Consider the following 9,065-nt stretch of genomic DNA (forward strand, 5'->3'; position numbering starts at 1 on the left):
AACAGACGCAGACTAGAAGCCAAAAACTCTTGGGTGAAAATGCTAAGGTGATTGCATAGTTACCTGCTATGAATGAAATTCTGTTCTCATACTCCCCGAAATCATATGTTGAAGCCCTAATCCCTTGTACCTCGGAATGTGACCTCATTTGCAAACAGAGTTATTGCAAATAGAGTATTTGCAAATAGAGTTATATAATCAGTTAAGATGAGTTCATACTGGAGTAGAGTGGGCTTCTTATTCTATATGACTTGTGTCCTTATAAAATGAAGGAATTTGAACACAGACACACATGGAAAGAATGGCATGTGAAGATTATGCTTCCATAAGCCAAGGAACATTGAGGGCTGTATGAAGCTGGATGATGCAGCTGGGCTCGGTGGCTCAGCCTGTAATCCCAGCACTTTGGGAGGCTGAGGCGAGTGGATTGCCTGAGCTCACGGGTTTGAGACCAGCCTGGGCAACTTGGTGAGACCACGTCTCTATGATAAACAAAAAATTAGCCAGGCATGGTAGCGCATGCCTGTAGTTCTGGCTACTTGGAAGGATGTAGCAGAAGATCATCGGAGTCCAGCAGGTCGATGCTGGGGTAGCCGTGAGCATGCCACTGCACTTCCGCCTGGGCAAAAGAGTGAGATGCCAACTCAAACAAACAACAACAACAAAAAGAAACTGGATGATATAAGCAAAGATTCTTTCCCTACAGGTTTCACAGGGAGCATGGTCCTGTTAACACCTTGTTTGGGGACTTCTAACCTCCAGAGGCATTAGACAATACATGTCTGTTATTTATGCCACTCAGTAATACTTTGTTATGGTAGCCCTAGTAAATTACTGCATTGCCCAAAGACTGCTGACACCTGGGTAATGCATACTATGGCATTAACCAAACATCATGTTTGCTACATGATGGACAAAGACACAAAGACCATGGATGATGGATCCGTGACTTGCCCTTGGAGACTTATTCTGTCAGAGAAGTTCTCCTCTGCTATACAGAGGTTCATCAGTCATCCAAAGGCACATGGGATGTAGTGGGTGCTGTTAGTGCCCTGCCCTGATCTTTATCAGACTGAGGACATATTCCCCAGCTGCTATCCAAAGACGAGCCCCTTTACCAGGGAAGCTATGACTTCTTCCTCCCATTTCAGTCTGAAGCCATATGGGAGTCTAACTCTGTGGTGTCGTTTGTGCTTCAGAGCTCTCCATGGGATCATACTAGACTCCAGTTGAGAGCACATCCCAGCTCAGCTCCTTCCCCTTCCCTATACTGCTTCCCTCCTTCCCCCTTTGTGAGATCACTCTCAACAAATTCCTGTCTCAGGCTATGCAACTGAGGTAGTTGAGGTACTGTGGTCCTTTTTCCTCAATAAATTAAAAAGAGTGAGCCATCCCATTAATAGAGAAGGAGACCAGAGGAAGGGAGAAGTGGTTCAGGGTGGGGACATGGTTACCCCAGGCCAGGTGCTAACGTGTGGAAACTCAACTCTCTGGGGTGGTGGAGTTGACATGTGCGTGAGCTGTTTCATCTGCTGCCTTTATAGTGTCATCAGCCAATAATCTGTGGTCGTTATGGGTGTTTTGACCTTGTTCTCATAATGATCTTCTCATTGATTCCATCCTGACCTTTCCAAACTGTGGCCAGGTGGGTGAGAAGACTTGTGAAAGATGCCCTTTCCTAATCAGGTGATTGATGGGAGCTAGTCTGGCCAGAGTTTGCTCCTTCAGAAGTGGCCTTGCCTGCCCTGCATTTTTGGCATTGCTGTTTGCCAGCAAGCTGAGGCTCACTCAGCTTGACAAAGGAACTCTTGGTGACCACCTTACCTCAGGTGAACCCTCAGCAGAGAAAGAGCAGAGGAGGCAGGGCTGGATGACTCAGACACACTGGATGCACTGGTTAAAAGAGAAATAGAACCTTTGAGATTTAAGCATGGCAGTAAGAGGTCCTAATTACTGAAAGTTAAAGAGCAAGATCTGAGAAAGTAAATCTAGGCAAGAACAATCTGGAATATAGGTCTCTTGGGCATATTTCCTTTTCAGAAATTCCTTTTCACCACATGACTTGCTGACATACCACCAAATAGGCCTGGTTGAGTGAAAGCTCATTTATATTTAATTTTTATACAAGTAATAGGAGAGCATGGTTCAAAGTTCTGAGTTCAAAAATATTCATGTTGTGAAAAGTTGGTCTCACTCTTACTCTGTTCCCAACCACTTAGTTCTTCTTCTTAGATGTCAGCTTTCTTATAGTTTCATGAGTATCCTTCTAGTGATTAGGTATTTCATGCATTTATGAATATTGTGTGTAAGAATATGTGGATGTATAGGTACCCAACAATAGAATCATATATGTTCCTGTTCTGAATGTTGATTTTTCACTTAACGTTCTATCTTGAAAATAACTTCCTATTAGTAATTAAAGCCTCTCTATTGTGAAAAAATTTGAATGTTATTCTACAGTATAGTTGTGTCAACTTCACTTCAACAAGCCCTATTAGTGACATTTAGGTTGCCTCTAACTTTTGGTTGCAATGAATGTTCCTGTTATATAATTTCACCTACACATGAATATGCTCATGAACTACAGGTCTAGACTTAGGATTTCTGGGTTAAAATATTGGTGTACTTGAACTTTCACATATAATGCCAGACTGCCCTCCACAAGGGTGGTGCTGACTTGCAGTTTCATCTGCACTTCAAGTGAATGCTTGTTTTTCCACACCAAGGTTGGAGAAACTATGGCTGCCTGTTTTTTAAAAAAACTTTTGTTAGATCCCATAAACAAATATGTTGATTTGTTTACATATTGTCTATAGCTGCTTTCAAATAGCAGAGTTGAGTAGATGCAACAGAAAGCATGTGGCCCGCAGAGCCAAAAATATTTACTATATAATCCTTAACAGAGAAAGCGTTCTGTTATTTACAATAGACAAGCTACATCCGACAAAGGTCTAACATCCAGGATCTACAAGGAACTCAAAAAAGCCAAAAGAAAAAAAAAGCCCTATTAAAAAATGGGCAGAGGACATGACTAGACACTTCTCAAAAGAAGGTATATGAACAGCCAACAGATACATGAAAAAATGCTTAGCCTTCCTAGTCATTGGTGAAATGCAAATCAAAAGCACATTGAGATACCACCTAATTCCAGTCAGGATGGGCATCATTAATAAATCAAAAAACAATACATGCTGATGTGGGGTGTGGGAAAAGGGGATGCTTCTACACTGTTGATGGAAGTACAAACTAGTCTAACCTCTATGGAAAATAGTGTGGTGGCTTCTAAAGGAACTAGAAATTGACCTTCCGTATGATTCAGAAATCCTCCTCCTTGGCATATACCTGGAAAAACATAAATCATTCTACAAAAAAAGATACCTACACATACATGTGTATTGCCACACTATTACTATTCACAATAGCAAAAACATGGAACCAACCCCAGTGCCCATCAAAAGTGAACTGAATAAAGAAAATGTGGTATATATACACAATGGTATATTATGCAGCTATAAATAAGGACGAAATCATGGACATTACAGCAAATTGGATGGAGTAGGAGACAATCATACAATCTGTGATCTATCACAGAAACAAATAACCGAATACCACATGTTCTCCCTCATAAGTGGGACCTAAACATTAACCCTGATAACACAAGGGAGGGATCGGCAGTTGTGGGACATGACCAGGGGAGTGGGGAGGTGGGGGGGGGGGCATGGCAACCTAAAGGGTGCCTGGTCCTCAATCATGAGAAGTGAGGATCAGTTGGAGGTCCAAATGTCACCTGCATGTAGATTACTTATATACCTAATCCTGACTTGTACCCCACATCTCTATAATAAAATAAAAATAGTCAAGATATGGAAACAACCTAAGTGTTGACAGATGAATTGTAGAGAAAGTGTGGCACACACATATATATATACACATATAATGAAATATTATTTAGTCTTAAACAAGAAGGAGAGTCTGCCATTTGCCACAACATGGATATGAAGCAGGACATTATGCTAGGTGAAATAAACCAGGCACAGAAAGAAAAATACTGCATGATCTCACTTATATGTGGAATCTTTAAAAAAAAAAAAAGGTCAAATATACAGAGATAGAGAACAAAACAGTGGTTACCAGGGTTGTGGGGCTAGAAGGGAGAAAATGGGGAGATGTAGGATAAAGCAGGGGTTCCCAACTCCTGGATCACAGACTGGTACCGGTCTGTGACCTTTTAGAAAGCGGGCTGCACAGTGGGAAGTGAGCAGCGGGCCAGAGAAGCTTCATCTGTATTTATGGCTGCTCCCTATCACTTCCATTACCACCTGAGCTCGACTTTCTGTTAGAGCAGCAGCAACATGAGGTGTGTAAAACCTATTGTGAACTGTGCATGTGAGGAATCTAGGACGCACACTCCTTATGAGAATCTAATACCTGATAAACTGAGGTGGAGCTGAGGTGGGAATGCTAACACTGGGGTGCAGCTGCAAATACAGATTAATATTAGCAGGGAGGTTTGACTGCACAGAGACCATAATAAAGCAATTGCTTTCAGACTGATATCAAAACCCTATCAGTGAGTGGCAAGTGAGTTGATGTACTTCAGTTGTACAACTGCATCTGGTGGCAGGCTTGAAGTCAGAATCTGACTCTTATTTTAGTCCACTCATGGCCTGCTCATTATTTTATTTACTACTTTTGTCTGTGCCTCTTTATTTTTATGGTGAAGTGTATAATTATTTCTTTATGTATTACCATGTAATAGTAATAGACTTAAAGTGCACAATAAATGTTATATGCTTGAATCATCCTGAAACTGTCCCCTCCCTGTTCCGTGGAAAAATTTTCTTCCATGAAACTGGTCCTTGATGCCAAAGATGTTGGGTGTTTCCTATAGCAAAAACAGGGAACCAACCCTGCTGCCTATTGAAAATGGGCAGTATACCTATATATATGCATTACACAATCATAAAGTAGAATAAACTCACGAACTTCACAACAAATTGGATGGAATTGGAGATTATCATACCAAGTGAACTGTTACAGAAACAAAGCACTGAATATCACATGTTCTCACTCATAAATAGGCCTGATCACTAGTAACATTAGTACAAGGGTGAAATTGGCAGTCGCTGGGCACTGCTAGGAGAAGGAGGGAGAAAAGAGGATGAGAAGCACGTGACAACACAAAGCGTACCTGATCCACTACCAGGGAGAGTGAGGACCAGTTAGAAACCCAAACTCCACCTGCATGCTGCCTACTTATGTACTTAATCCTCACTTGTACCCCACATCTTTAAAATAAAATAAAACAAAACAAAATAAAATAAGATAAAAAAGAAAAAGTGTTTCATTACAGATTTATATTTATTTTTTTATGAGTGAGGTTGGAAACTTTTTATGTCTCCTTTTTTGTAAACCATGTATTAGTATTTCCTGCCTGTTTTTCTCTTGAGGAAATCAGCTTTTTTTTTAAAGGCATAGCAAATATCTTCTCATTTGTTGCTTTTCCTTATACATTGATTACGGAGTGTGTTTTTGGCATGCAGGAATGTTTGGTTTTATGTGATTGATATCATTTGTGGTTTCAGATTTCCTGTCATATTTGTAGAAATCTTACCCATTGTTCTTTTATTCTTTATATTTTAATTTTTATACACTTGATCCACTTGGAATTTTATGGTAAGGTGTGATATAGTAATGAACTTTTATTGTTTTTGTTTTTCCAGCGGGCTAGTCTATTTCTTGAAGTCTCCATTTACTGAATAGTCCATCTTGAGAAAACTAATTAGAACCACCATCTTTATCATGAATCAAATTCAACTTTTATTTGGCTCTATATCTGAATGTTTAATTTGTTCACCTAATTCTCACTCTTTTAATGACTGTAGCTTTACAATATGTTTTATTTTCTGAGAGAGTTAGTTTCCCCTCATCATTTTTTAAAGAATGCATTTTCCTGGCTATTTTTGATTTTAAGATTTTTAAAAAATATATGATCACTAGACTTAGCTTGTATGGTTCAAAAACAGTCTTTGCTGCTCCCTTTCTTTCCCAAACTCCTGCCTCTGTCATGAGAACAAACTCGAACCTAAGTTGGCTCTTGGATGATGAGAGACCAAGTAGAGCAGAGCTGAGTCATCCCAGCTAAGACCATCCTTGACCAGTTAGTCCCTGGCTGACTGACTATCCAGCTGACCACTGATACAGGTGCATATCTATCTGATGATAGCTAGTTCTGGTCCAGAGTGGTAGAATTGCCCAGACAACCCATAGGTTAGTGAAAACAAATTAATGCTTATTGTTGTATGCCATCGAGGTTTAGTGATGGCTGTTATATGACATTATTATGGCAAGAAATAACTGATTAAAGAATAAATAAAGTTCACATAGAGAAACAGTACACACAGAGACAAAAAAAAAGATGACCTAAGCTAGACTCCTAGGGCATACCCGTATTTAGAGGCCAAGCAAAGATCTCAGAATGTGGACTTACCTTCAACTATCTCCTTCATTCTAAATAATAACACCTACATGACAATGTCTTACTTAGAACAAATAACATTTAATACATATGAGTAGTGATCTATACAAATAAATCTGGAGAGTAACAATTTTTTCATTCAATTATTCAAAGGTTTTAATAAGTGTTTCTTCATGTCTGGCATGGTTAAATTGTAAAAAATGAAAATAATCAAAGTCACTAATGAGTTCAGTTTAGTAAGGTGAAAGTAGATTTACAGGGGTTGAAACAAGATCTCTATAACTCTTAACTCAGATTGGAGGATTTCAGAGAAACTTGATTTCAGTCTCAAAGAGTTGCATTCAAATCGAGCAAAACTAAGTACACAAAAATGTACGTTGATTTCTGATTAAATAGTCAGAAAACTGCTTTATCATGCTGATTGTGGTCAAGACTGACCACAGCCCATTTTTGACCCAGCCCATTTATATTTCTTAGTCTCCTTTGCAGTTTGGTGAGGCCGTGTGACTGTAATTTAGTCAATGAAATGAGCAGGTCCATAAAAACTCCTCCATATGATCCTCTTCAACTCTTTGCCTTCTACTGGATGCACAGGGGTCCAGGGATGATGGAAACCACATGTTAAAGATGTCAGAGCAACATTACAGAAGTATCCTGGGCCCGTGATTGACTAGAACCCAGCATGCCTAAGAAGCACACTCCCTGCCAGTCAGGGGCACCTATTTTGCATTTAACATGAGATAGAAACAAACTTCTGTTAAGTTTGAGCCATGATATATGTTGGCATTTGTTTGTTGCAACAGCTAATGCTACCTGAACTCATATTCTGGTGTAAGAAAAGTGTATTAAAATCTGACATTGCTGGAACAAACTTTTTTCATTTTATTTTTTTGTAATTTTTTATAGGTAATTTTTTTAGAGGACATATTTTGAACCCCCTAAATTCAAACCAGGTAACAACAACCCATGTTATTTGAATAAACTACATACAACATGTCCATAGGAGATGCAAAGATTTTTCTAGAAGGAGAAGGGTTGTTCTGGGTGAACTAAGTTTGGAAGACTCTTTAGAAAATGTGAATCATATACAGCATTTTGAAGGTGGGAAGGGATTGTTGTAGGAAGAACAAAGAAAGGACATTTGCAGAGGGAGAAATAGTTTTGCTGTTGTTTTAGCCATCAAAGACCCAGTGACCTTTGATTATCATCTGTGGAGTAACCCCTAGTATTAATAAAGCTATACAGAAGAGGTATTGTAGCAGCACACCCTTGTTGCTTGCATCACCTCCCTTATATTTTAGTTCAGCTGTGTCAGGGAGTTCCTCCAGCTCTCAGTGTCTTTCAAGACGTGTAACTAATTGCTGTTTCCGTACATTTTCCCACACCTGGAAGCTCCAAGTGAGGTTCCAGCCTTTGGGGGTCAAACCTTAACCAGCAGGGAGGTGGCAGGAGGATGAATGCTCAGCTTTCCATCTCGTGGGTAAACAATCCTGGGAAGCATTCTGATTGATTCTCAAGAGGTCCTAGTGGAGTCATTTCCACTTACACAGAGCAGCGACTTCAACAAGGCCTCCTTCTACCAGCGTTCCCTTTTCCCTTCATCATCAGCTCCACTCCCTCACTCTCACTTCCTGGGATCACTTCCCAAATAAACTGCCTGAACCCGAGTCTCTGTCCCAAGGCTTGCTTTCCGGTGAAGCCGAACTAAGGTACTATGCGTAAGAGTTTCAGCAAATCCTTCTCACCTCCTGAGTGATACATTCAATTACAATTTTTGCCTCTGGAACATTATTTTTATTTTATTTTGTTAGAAGCACAGACTAAATTCTGCTCCCAGTGCCAACCATCATTTCCCTTGGAAGTTCATGATCTTACGACATTCTGTCTAATCATTGTCAACTAAATGTAATTTAGCATTTAACACACACATATTCACATATATATTATTTATACCAATTTGAGCAAAGATTCACCATGCACCTTTTCAATACCAGGTACTGCGCTTGACAGTGGGATTCAATTTTGTTCATTCACTCTTATGATAATTTTCCATTAAATGTGCTATTGAGATCTGGACATACCCTTTGCAAGAAAGTATGTCATGCTTCTAGAAAACATATACTTTTGTTGAGGTAGCAACCCTTACAAAATTATTTTATTTCTTCACTTAGATATGTAGCTTACCTTTTCTTAGTGTTATCTCCCGTATCTTCACTTAGATATGTAGCTTACCTTTTCTTAGTGTTATCTCCTGTTTTTATTTCTGGATATGTTTTCCTTACTCTATTCCAGACCTTGCTCCTGATCTGCCTATTACTGATGAGGAGTATATGTTATATCTCTTTTTAAACATATTTTTTATTATAAAATTGTGGGGTACAGTTAAGGGTTAGGTATACAAATGTGCATCGTTCAGGCACCCTTGTTAATAGGGGGTGACTCCCCATCCCCAGACAGATATTGAGTACCATTAGTCCCACCTCCCTTCCCCTCCCTACACCCCATAGTTTCCCACCACTGTCAGTCCTTTTTTTATAGTATTATGGTAGATGTTCAAGGTCCACTATATGAATGAGAACATGTGATA

The sequence above is a fragment of the Carlito syrichta genome, unplaced genomic scaffold, assembly GCF_000164805.1.
Source record: "Carlito syrichta isolate Samal-C Ts95f unplaced genomic scaffold, Tarsius_syrichta-2.0.1 Scaffold307277, whole genome shotgun sequence".
Taxonomy (NCBI): domain Eukaryota; kingdom Metazoa; phylum Chordata; class Mammalia; order Primates; family Tarsiidae; genus Carlito; species Carlito syrichta.